Source organism: Capra hircus, chromosome 7, assembly GCF_001704415.2.
Source record: "Capra hircus breed San Clemente chromosome 7, ASM170441v1, whole genome shotgun sequence".
NCBI classification, from domain to species: domain Eukaryota; kingdom Metazoa; phylum Chordata; class Mammalia; order Artiodactyla; family Bovidae; genus Capra; species Capra hircus.
Genome location: NC_030814.1, coordinates 17,477,722 through 17,489,360, shown reverse-complemented (window position 1 = coordinate 17,489,360; position 11,639 = coordinate 17,477,722).

Below are 11,639 nucleotides of genomic sequence, written 5' to 3'. Positions count from 1 at the left end.
AGTAGAAGAGATGCTCTCTGCTCGGTTCTCAGGCAGCCCCACCTGGGGGGCTGCAGGTAGGGGGTTTCCATCTGCCCTCTCCTGGGTGGCTGCGGTGGTCCCCGCCTGCATTAGACATACGGAGACAGTCATCTTAAGAGGTCTCTGTATCTCAACCAGAAACATGGAGCCTCCTGGGGACTCCGAGGCCCTGTGGGCGCCCCCCCACCCCACCCCCGCAGAGCCGGACAGGGGCCGCGCTGTCCGCCCGTCGAGGCTTCCGTCTCTCAGGGCGCGAGCAGTCCAGCCGCAGGAATCTGCTCGCACTAAGGGAAGGTTTAGGAACTGAGACGGAGACACCAGTTGAGGCTTCCGACGATCAGGAAGCCTTGTCTCTGCTCCCAGCCATCTAAACGCTCCTTGGCCCAGCTGACCCGTGGCCGGTGCGGGGCGGGGGTTTCGGGGAGTTGTTAGGGGATGCGGGGTCGGGGGGAGGTAAGGGCCGGTCGCCCCAAGGAGAAGCAGCCCAGGAAAGTCCGGGGTGGCCGAGCTCTAGATCCTGGACGTCCTCAGACCCTGGGAGCCAGGGGGCAGAAGGCCGCCTGGACCGGGGGCGTCTCTGCCTTGGGTGGTCGCCTGGAGGCCCCTGAGCAGCGAGCCGCGTTGGAGCAAAAGGCTCCAGGAGGAGCCCTGGGCCCCGGGCGTGAGGCCCGCGGGCAGGTGTAGGTCAGACCGGCCGCTGGGGGTGCGCGGAGAGCGGAGCTGGTGTCACTGGGGGGTGGGGAAGTGTAGAACCAACAGCCCCCCACCCCGCCCACCCAGGGCCAGAGGAAAGCCATCTTAACAGGTGGAGAGCGGCCCACACAAGGTAACTTCCTTCTGGAAATTACCTGTGACATCTAAAAGCCAAGCGTTCCCTTTTCTAACCCAAACACTTGCTGGGTGATTGAGAATCTGAGGGGCCTTTGAAGTCGGTTTAAACTACTTTAGCCACCCAGCTTTGCTGAAAACATCAAAAAAAGACTGTCTTGGGGCTGGCTCTCCTCCAGGAATCTCTAGGGACCCGGGGCTGCTGCCCTCAGCCGCCGTGGAAGGACAAGGACCGGCCTAAGGGAGTTAAAATCTGACCTTTGCCCCGACACGCACAACTCAACCTGCGACCAGGCCTGGCCGAAAGCCCTCGGGTGGGGGATGGGCCCACACCGCCCCCCCCCCCGACCACCTAGGGCTTCTGGAACTCTGCCCCTGGGGGGGGAGGCGTTCAGGCTCACGGGTCTCTGGCGGCTGCAAAGGGGGTCGGTCCGCTCCGGGAAGCCCCGCGGGCCAACTCTGCTCCAGGAGCGCCGAGGATCTGCAGTACCCCAGCACCCAAGGCTACCTGAGCTAGTCTGCTTGAGACAGGCAAAAGTTGATTTTTATTTATTTATTTTTTGAATCCTCCTTCTCCACCTCCGCTGGTAGGCAGTCCTTCTATCTCTTACAGCGGCAGCATCACCTCGTAAGCTTCTCGATGTCTCAGAACACATCACCTGAACGTCTCCGCAGTGGGAAACCACGAAGGAGCGCTGGGGAGGGGATTGCGGGGAAACCCAAGTGGGGAACTAATAAAACTCTTGTTAGAGGGCCTGCTCGGATCCGTGGCGTCACTGGGCCTTTTGCTCGGAAAGCCAAAGAGTTGTATTCCTAAATGAGTTAAAGACCCATTTACTTCTGTCGTGTTCTATTCATCAAGCCCCAAGTTGAGAGTTCCTAACATGAAACTATTTGTTTGCTTACACAACCAGCTGGGCGCAATTTCACGTCTGAGATATCTATCTGAAAGCGCCCCTCATTTATTATCTCTCCTTGTCAGCGAATCCATTTTCCAGCTCCCCCTCCCCCCTTTGGATTATTTATTTATTTAGGGGGTGGTGGGGGGGGACTCCTCTGCCTGGGAGGACCTGGGTCTGGAAGGCTCCCAGGGGAGTGGCCGCTCCTACCCGGTGTCTGCGTGGACCAGGGTCGCGGAAGGCGCGTTCGCCGCCACCGCTGACCCCAGCGGCCGGCGGGTGGGCCCGCCTGGAGACGACAGAACTGCCTTTCTGCCTGGATGTCCTCCCCGCTAGCTCGTCCCAGAGTCAGCCACAACCACCTGTGCGAGGCAGGGGTGGGCGGAGGCCGGCCCGGGGAGTTCACCAGCCTCTCTTCCGGAGTGGGGGACCCGAGATAGGAGATACGACCCGGATTTGAGAGATGCTTTACTCAAAGCCTCACCTAGTCCCGTGGGGCCAATTTCTTCTCCGGGGGCCCCGGAGCGCGGAGTGAGTAACCAAGATGTAAATAGTTGTGTGATGGGCTGGGGGAGGAGGTGCGGGGAGGGGTGGGGTTGGGGGGGGGGGACGCAGCGCATTTATTGTGTGTGCTGAGGGAAGAGGGCTGCACGTGGTTTCAATTTTGAAGCACAAAGAAATAACAGGCAATGCAGAAAATAGGTTTATGAATGTAATTGAGAGGAAAGAAAACAATTAACACGGTGCAAGGTTGCACACTCGGTTGGCCACACCTCACCTTCTCCTTTACCCCAATTTTGAGCAATCCGGGATCATGGGAATAGAGTGGATCCAGGCAGTTGGAGCCAGCTGACAAGGCAACCCCTGAAGGAGATCACAGTGATGGGTGGATAATGTGTCTATCCATCTCCTAGTCGGCTGAGGCCTCCTCCAACCCAGCTGAGAGAAAGAGATCAAATCCCCAAGCCCAAGGTATAAAAGAGCCCCAGTAGTGAAGGTGGAAAGGAGAAAGGGGTGTCTGTAACCGAGAGGAGGGAGGAAGAGAGAGAGATAGCCAGGGATTTCTTTAAGACAGACCAGGCTGGTCTCCGCAAGCTATCCTATTGTGTTGATTTAGGAAGACATTTGCTGTATATAACGTTTAACGCTGATAATATCATTGCACAGCCAGATAAATAAAGCGTTGGCCCAACAGTGGGGTCAGCGATCGATCTCTAGGCTCAGAGGAAAAAGGAGAGAGACAGGGTCGTGCACGAGCCTCTGTGTGCTTGTCAGTCGGCATGCATGAGCCTGAGTGTGTGTGAGCGTGAGGGTGTGCGAGAGAGAACCGAGTCTTCAGCTGGCCAAGAGGCTCATTAGCATTCCTAACCCATGGACCTGCGCTGACAACTAACAGAGATATCCCGCTCACCACCAGGCCTCCTCTCCTTTTGTCTTCAGATCTGAAGGAGAAAAAGATTTCTCCGTGGAAGCTGGAGCCTGAACTTACATTTGATTGTTGGAGATTCTGGGTATTAAAATAAAAGAAAAGAAAAGATCCTAGGATCTCGCCTGATCTTTTACTCTGCTTTTAGAAACTTTCATCCCCAAGAAGGAAACTTTTTTGCTGTAATAGGCTTGTTGAAACTCCAAGATTAAATGAGACAGAAAATCCTCTGAAAAATATTTTGCCTTTTCTCCTTGTTGACACACAGAGAGGTGGATGTTTATATGTTTGGCTCACAGACACATGTAAAGCTGGTACTTGTAGTTAAAAGATTTCTAGACTATAGCAACCAGGGGTTGTTTGAGTTTTTGTTTCTCTTCTTTCTTCAGCTTGCTTTTTTTTTGTTGTTGTTGTTGTTGTTATGATGAAATTCATTTTATTTTCTATAATAAATACCCTGCTTATTACTTTATTGCTCTTCGTTGTTGAAATGAACTTCTTTCAAGATTAAATAAGATCTAGTTTTTGTACTATCAGAAATAAGCAATTTTAGAGGTCTCTGCTATTTTAAGAAACATTTAAAAATAATATTCATTCAAGCAATTTTAATCACCTTACACCTATTTGGGAGAAAAGTGTGTTTTCACCATATTTCACAGGGATAAATATGTATCCACTTTGCTTTCCTAGATCCTCTGCCTTGAACCACCATCAAAGGAGGCAGATAGTGTACAAATTATCCCATGTTGACAGATGTTTGTCACTTAGTAACTTCTTTCCAAGTTTTTTTCCCCTCCCCTAAGCCTTCTTTCCCGCATGCTTTGTTGTTTTAAAATATGCATGTCTCTCACTGGAATGCCAGTCACGAGTGCAAACTTTGTGTCCAACCTCCCACATGAAATGATCCTTTTAGAGGGAACTCGATATGTCTCAATCTGCACTTCACTCAAAGCCTCTGAGTACTGGCCACTCACTCACTGGTCCTGGCTCCAAAGTAACTCAGCAGAAACGAGTTTCCTACTAAAAAATCCCCTCGAATGTCTCCCAGGGAAGAAATATAGCTCCTATAATTAAAGGAGGCAACGGCCAGAGGGGGAATGCAGCCGGCAGCCAAAAAAAAAAAGTAAGAGTTTTATTTATTTGCTGATTGAACTTGTATTGTCAGGAGCAGCAGGTTTATCCACACTGAAACTCCTGGAGGTGTGTGCGCAAGAGGGAGAGGTGGAGAGGAAGGGGAAGGGAGAGATGACATAGAGTTGGGAGAACGGAGTGAAGAGGACAGCTGAGGGAAAGGAAAAAACGATCTGTGGGACAATGTAGGGAAATTTCTTTGCACAGGCTTTGAGTAAAAACTTGTAGTGAAAAATATTGGGAGGGGGGGCCCAGAGGAGATTAAGGGGTAATTATGGCAAATTCTTGAAAGCAGGGTATCATCAGGAGAAGGGGGACTCTCACTGCTTTCCCTAGAAAAGTAATGTGACAGCAGGAAAATTATTAGCTGTGCTGTGTGTGGCGGTTTCGGTATGTGGGGGGTGGAATTATGAAGAGAGGAACCAGAGAGGAGGGAAGAAGTTCCAGGACTCCAAACAGAGGTGTCAGGGAACCAGAAGCCCTCCACACTCCTGGGCAAAAGTTTGCCTAGAAGGTGTGGATGTGAAAGCTAGTCTAGAAGACATCATCTTTGCATCTTCTTTTTTAATTGGTTTCATCAATTGGCGCTCATTCTGGCCTCAGACCCGCTTCCAGGATGGTTCAGCCCCTGAGATGAAGAACACCTCCCAATCTCTTGGACCACCCCCCACAAGCTCCAAATCAGAAGGAGTACTCAGCCTGAGCAGCTCATTTCTATTAAAAAGGCAAAACTTGAGCACTGATGAAAAACAGATGATTTTTTTTTTCCTCCCTCTCTCTCTGAAACAGTTACTCTCTTCTACTGATGTGAAGTGACGTCAGCAAGGCCTGTCCTATCCCCTTGGAGAGAAGGGAGTGAGGAGGAGGGGATGGAAGGAGGGAGCTGGGAGAAAGAGCTAAAGAAAAAGAGAAAAAGCAAACCGGAGGAAGAGAGGACCGCATGGGAATGAGTCTTCTACACTCGGGGGGCCCCAGTTCCACCAACAGTGGGCAAAACAATGCTTGCGAAGCCGGGGGTTGGTAGAGCACCTTTCTCTCCTCTACCGCGATCTACATATTCTAACATATGGAAAGCTTACAGGCCCTGTGCACTTATAGAAGCCGATAATGCATTAGCTCTCAGCAATATTTACAGCACCACTTTTAATACACACCAGATGGTTCGCGACTGTGCCGCCCCAGCCAGCTCACTCCTCGATTTTACTCGGCGGCACTTTGTTGCAATTACGCTCCATGCTGAGACCAATTTTATTGGTGACCTATTTTTCATATTTTGTAGCATTTTATGTTAAAAAAAAACACACCTCCTCTCTGGCCTTTTTGTAAAGGGCAGCGCGCAGGAAGGGAGAGCTTAGGAGGACGGCGGGACTGTCTAGGTGGATATTAATATTTATCATGATGTTCCATACCTCGGGTTTAAGTGAGTCAACCGGATAGACATAAGTACTCCGGTCATTATGTTTGTTCACTCACCCCCCTGTTTGTCAGACCCCCACGGACTGTCTACACGGCGCGCTTGCCTCCGAGTCAATACATCCGACCATAAATATTGTATTCCATTAATTATCACGCCACTGGCTGATCCCGGGCGCCGGCGTCCTCGAGCGACGCAGGGCAAATGAGGACGCTTCCTGAGCAGATTTCTAGGCTGGGAACCCGCGGAAATTGCCGCAGAGCCTGGGAATTCCTAGAGCCCGAGCGCCCGGCTCGACTCGGGCTGGGCCCAGACCGGCTGCCTAGGGAGGGAGGCGGCTGCGGAGGCCCGACGCCGCCAGGAGCGCTCGGTACCTGTTATCTTGCCACGCAGAAGGCCACAGGGAGAATCCCATTTGGCACACCGGGAAAGGCTTTCAACTTTATCTCCTGTCATGTAAATATCCCCGAGTGCCCGACTGTGGACTTTGTTTTGCCCCGAACAATATAAATATCCTATTTGCTACCACGCAGGTGTGCGCTTCCTAGTCGAACTCTCTCTCTCTCTTTTTTTTCTCCCTCGTTTATAGTAACTCTATATACCCACCCCATCCCCTGTTTTAAAGAAGAAGAAAAAAAAATCACAGATGTTTACTTTATGGATATAACCTATACCATGGTTAGGCTGAGAATAATATGCCTCAACTCACAGTCATTTAGCAAATAATAGAGGCGTTCTGGATGCTTTCCAACGTTACACATGTACTTGGTCATAAAATGATACGTGAAAAAATTAACATCTGCTTTCCTAAAATAAAGTGTGCCAAGTAGCTTTTTATGAATGCGTTCCTCATTTTAAAAAGAAATATGGAGAGATAAACTGGCACCCAGATGTATAGCATATTTATAATGGTTTTCGGATTTAAAGGTAGTGTATTCATTGCACAAGGCATTTTAAAACTGATGGTTTAAAAAGCTACTTAACCCCAGACATTTCGCATCCTGAAGAGTCTTTCACATTTTATCATTTAAAGAGGAATTTGTCATTGTGTATCAAGGCAGAACTACGGCAAGTCCGGGCACTGCAGCCTGAACTCAACAGAAATTCCAACTCGCCTTTTATTTACCTAATTTCTCAGCAAGGTTCCCAGGCCCTTAAGAAGGCAGAGCTGGAAAGTTTAGTTGGGCTCTTTTTTGTTGTTGTTTAATTCCACTATTAGGAAATGAGGCCTACCTTTGAATTATTTCATTAGGGTTTGGCCTTTTGGGGGAAGGGGTGGGAACCATAATCATTAGTGGCTTTTTATTATTTCTACAATAAATGGCTAGATTCTTTGTTGAATAAGCTGCTTGAATGTTTTGCAGATGTTCCACTTAGACCAAATCTGACCCCCTATTTCCTCCCAAATAAGTCGCTTAAACTCTCCCACTGCTCGGGAGCATACTCCCCCATCCTGGCAACTTTATAAGTGTGGGGCATATTCTTATGAAATTTCCACCTAACTGCACACACACATACATTTACACACACACGCACTCCCACCCACTGAGCCTCTGAGCGTGGCAGAGGGTAAGAGAAGATAAAAAAGAGAGAGAGAGAAACTGGTGGGGCGGAATGGGGTGGAGGAGGGAAGTCAGTACAGTGGTTACACCCTGTGCAGAGCGCGCCCGCCCTGGGCCCCTCACCCCTTCTTTGTGCCTCGGGTTTGAAACATGGGGGGTGGCCCCGGTCCGCGGGCCCCAAAGTGCCAGGAATCTTGATCTGCCCGGCGCCTGGGGCGTCGGCCTGGGGCCGGCCCCGCGGTCACCCTCCGCCACCCCACCCCGAGCATCCTTCCCGTGGCGGCCGCGCGTGGGTACCCGGGCCGAACAAAGGGCTCCGTGGGGCGCGGGGCGCGGGCGCCTGAGCGGCCGGAGCGCCGCGGGGAGGGCCGGCTTGCCCGGGGTGCCCAGGGGCTTCGGGACGTGCAAGGCGCGCCGGGCCGCGCTCCGCGGGCTGAGAAGTACTTGTCTGGCTCCGCGTTGGAGAAGCCGCACCTCTCATCTCTCCAGCTCTTACTTGAAAAAGCACTTGGAAGAAACTCGTGTGTGTGTGTGTGCGTGCGTGTGTGTGTGTGCGCGTGTGCGCGCGCGGGGAGGGCCGCAGGGTGGGCCGGGGCCAGGCGGCGAGGCTGAGGGGGGCCGGCTGGGTGGGTGGATGGGGAGGAGGTTTGGAGGCACAGCTCCTTTCTGAGTGACAGGACTCCTTTTCAAAGAGCTGAACGGCCAGGGGGGTTGGGGAGAAGCTCCTAAAATGAAGGGGAGAATTTTCAAGGTTTCTAAGAGTTCCTTCCCACCCCTTCCCTCTCCTTAAAGACAGAGATCTCTTTTTCCTTGTCTTTCCCTTTTCTTTCTTTTTAAGGTGGGAAGTGCGCGTGACAGCGTGTCTCACTGTGTTTCAGGAGGAGAAACAAAAAGATCCATTAGCTTAAAAAAAATCTTCTGGGGTTTGTAAAAAATTCTTGAAACATTTTAACATGTTCTTGTGGATTCACTGACCAAAGTGGAATGGTCAAGCTCTCAGACTAAGGTCTTCAAAGATGTGAGGGTAAGAAAGTTTCCCCTCATCCCAATAACAAAACCCATCACGAGTTTACTTCTTCCTAGAAAAGAGTGTCCTTATTAGAACACTTCGAAGGTGTTGGATGCCTCTGCGAAATCAGGCTGGAAAAGTAAAGCTCATCATCACACACGCGCCAAGTTTTGCAGCCTGTCTGGATTTCCAACTTTTATTATGTCCATTCTCAACCTCAGCTTTTTTTTTTTTTAAAGTGTTGTTGAAGGACCATGCCTTAGAGAGGAGAAAAACCTTCTTTAAAAAAAAAAAAAAAGATTTAAACCCACAGTTCCAGTTGTTTGTTGTTGTTATCATGATTATGATGGTTATTATGTCATCCCTCCTTTTTGCACTTGATCTGATGAGAGAACTTTTTTAAAGAGTGTGAAATGAAGGACACAAAGACAGTATATCAATGAAAAGAAGAAAGTGGCCCTTTTAATGAGAACTAAAGAAAACCCAAATGTAGATGAAGTGTACCGTAAAAGCTGCTTCAAAGTCCATCTTAATTCCCTTGGGCTCAGCCATCACAAACATGTGATAATTGGGAGTTCTGCAGGGAGGTAAGGGGCTGTGGGGTGGGGAGCCTACACACCACATTCCCTGCCCTCGAATTCCAAATATGTTTTAACCAAGAACTTGGAGACCTCATAGAACACAGATTTGGCTACTCAACTTTCAAATGCTATGTGCCCATTAGAATAATTTATTTTTTTTCTTTTTGAGTGACTGGGCTAACAGAGGGAGCTTCATCCTTCACCCCACTTCATCCCCTAGCAGGTCAGAATATGCTGGGCCATATTCTAGGTTTTGACTATTATTTTGTGATCAACTCTGTTTAATTTTCTATTTATTTTCGGATCTCGGCCTTTCTGGATCACAGAAGTCCCCACAAACAACCCAGCAATAAATCTGAACAAAAATAAGACAGATTTCCTCATCGATGTGTAATAAAGTTAAAGGACATTGTTTTGCCAGACAAGCGCTAAGTAGAAAATAAATCTCAGGGTCTGGGGAAACAAAACGGAGTGCTGCTGGCATGTGTGTAAATTTACTTTTAAAAGCAATAAATCAATGTTAAATTAAACAGCTGGGTACCCTGTCTAGGCGAAGCTTCCGTGTTTAAGAAGACCTTGATGGGAGAAATGTGCTATTTAACTAGACACCAGTAACAAAAATAAAGTTTAATTTTTATTGTGATCTGAGGCAAGACTGGCCTGGGAACTTCTCTGAACTTCAGAGAGGAAAAGGGGAAGAGGAGGCAGTGTGAATTGTACCTACAATTTCCATCTTCAGATCTTTACATGTGTTTTGAGGCATAAGAAGACAAGGAGGTTTCATAGAAACGTTTTAGATGCTTTGTAAATTGTCGCTTAAGCTCCTTACTGGCTTAGGTTTGTTAAGTGGGTTATGATTTTAGGGGATTTTTTTTCCTGTAAATACTATAACCTGTGGAGATGTTTTAATGAACATTTTGAGTATATTCTTATCTAGCAGTTCCTTGATTCTCAATGTGGTGGTTTTGCACAGTAAATAGATTAGCAGAAAATAGAGAATTGCTATTTCATATCTACTATGCCATGCCTTTTTTCACAGAGACGCAAACCTGAGATTGGGGTAGCATTTAAAACTCATTTGGAATATTTTAATATTCATTTCCTAAGGTTTTTGTTTGGTTGGTTGGTTAGGGTTTTTTTTTTTTTTTTTTACAAAACACTTCACTGGGAAAATTTGTATGTGTAGGGTGGGGGCAGGGGACAGAACAATAGAAAACCCAAGCTCTGCCTTCTGTATTCTCTGAATCAATGAGTTATTATAAAGACAATATTCAGTAGCAGGAAATTAGGAGTAGTTTAAGGCTAACGTGTTTGTACATGGATTTCCCCCACCACCAATCTGTAAATGAAATTCCGGAAAGAACCAACAGAAGTACTTTAGAAAGCAGACATGAGATGAACCCCTTAGTCTTCTGAATTCAGACCGACTTAGTTTAAAGGAAAAATATGGCATTTTTGCCTATCCAGAAACCGGCGATTGTTTCTTGATTTCCTTCACATCACAAATCTCAGAAGCTGTGTTTTGTTAGCTCAGTTCCACAGAATATTCATATAATTAGGTAACATCATTCAAACCCTTAAAGATGGGGAAAGTGCTGTTTTCCCCCCTCAAGCTACAAACTAACAGGGCTATTTGGCAGCTTGCTGGCCACCTTTGGACTTTGCTTCAGCCAAAGGAGATATCAAAGACCTGGTTGCCTGGAGAAGAATAAAGTTATATTATTTATATTTTGAAGGCAGCATCCAGTTTCCATGACCAGCCGTGCCTTGTTAAGGAAATCTGTGTCTCATGCCACTCAGAGATGGCTCGAATCGCCTGTCAGGAGACGTCTAGGCAGACTTGTAAACTCAGAATGACTTCTCAAATCCTGCTAGGATTTCCCAGCGATGTGCTTTCCTCTGCGCTGAAGCCCTGAGAGTCATGTCAGCCCAAGGTGAGCCTTTCAGGCACTGATCTTTGTCCCCATCCGGAGAGGAAGGTGCAGAATTAGCTAGCCGCGGCGCTGGTTTTAGAGGTGGGATGGTGGAAACGGCAAGGCCTCTTGTTCTAATTAAAGACAATAAGCAACCCTGTGAGGAGCTGTCCTTTAGCCTTAGCTTGAGGCAGAAAGGGTCTGTCTCACCTCAGTAGTTAAGTCTGTGTGAGTTGGCTGGTGGGGCGAAGAGCAGAAACCCCGCGAGTAGCGCTGGGTTCAGGTGAGACAGGGCCAGTGGTTAAGTCGCAGCGAGTGCCTCTCAAGCCCCCCTTTACCTCCCAATTCCCTAGCTGCTCTGTGCTCTGTGCTTGACTTTGATTCTAACTTTGCTTGCTAGATGGCGCTCGGTGTCTCAGGACTTTGCATTTCAGAATTAAAGCAGCTTTTTAGCACCGTTGTTCTCAACTAGTTGTGGGCATTTGATTAGCACAGTGCTGGTAATGCTCTAACTGCCCTTGTTTCTGTCAGCCTTGTTCACTTTTTGATTAAGGTAGCGCCCAGATGGGAGCTGCCCACCTTCATCTGTATAATAATAAAATTTAGTGCAACTCTGCACCTGAATTTAGGGCACATTTATGGCTCAATTACCAGTTCTGATGCATTTCAAAAAGCACTTGGGTAACTTTTCCTCCAGTAATCTGATTGAGGTTTTCAGGAAGAAGATAAATCAGCAGGTCCAGAGAGTTAGTTACAGCCTTTGAGGTTTACCACCAAGAGTTAACCTCCCGCTCCCACCACTAATACCTATTTCCATTTCAAGATGAGTCAAGCTAGTCTTAGGAAACTTACTGC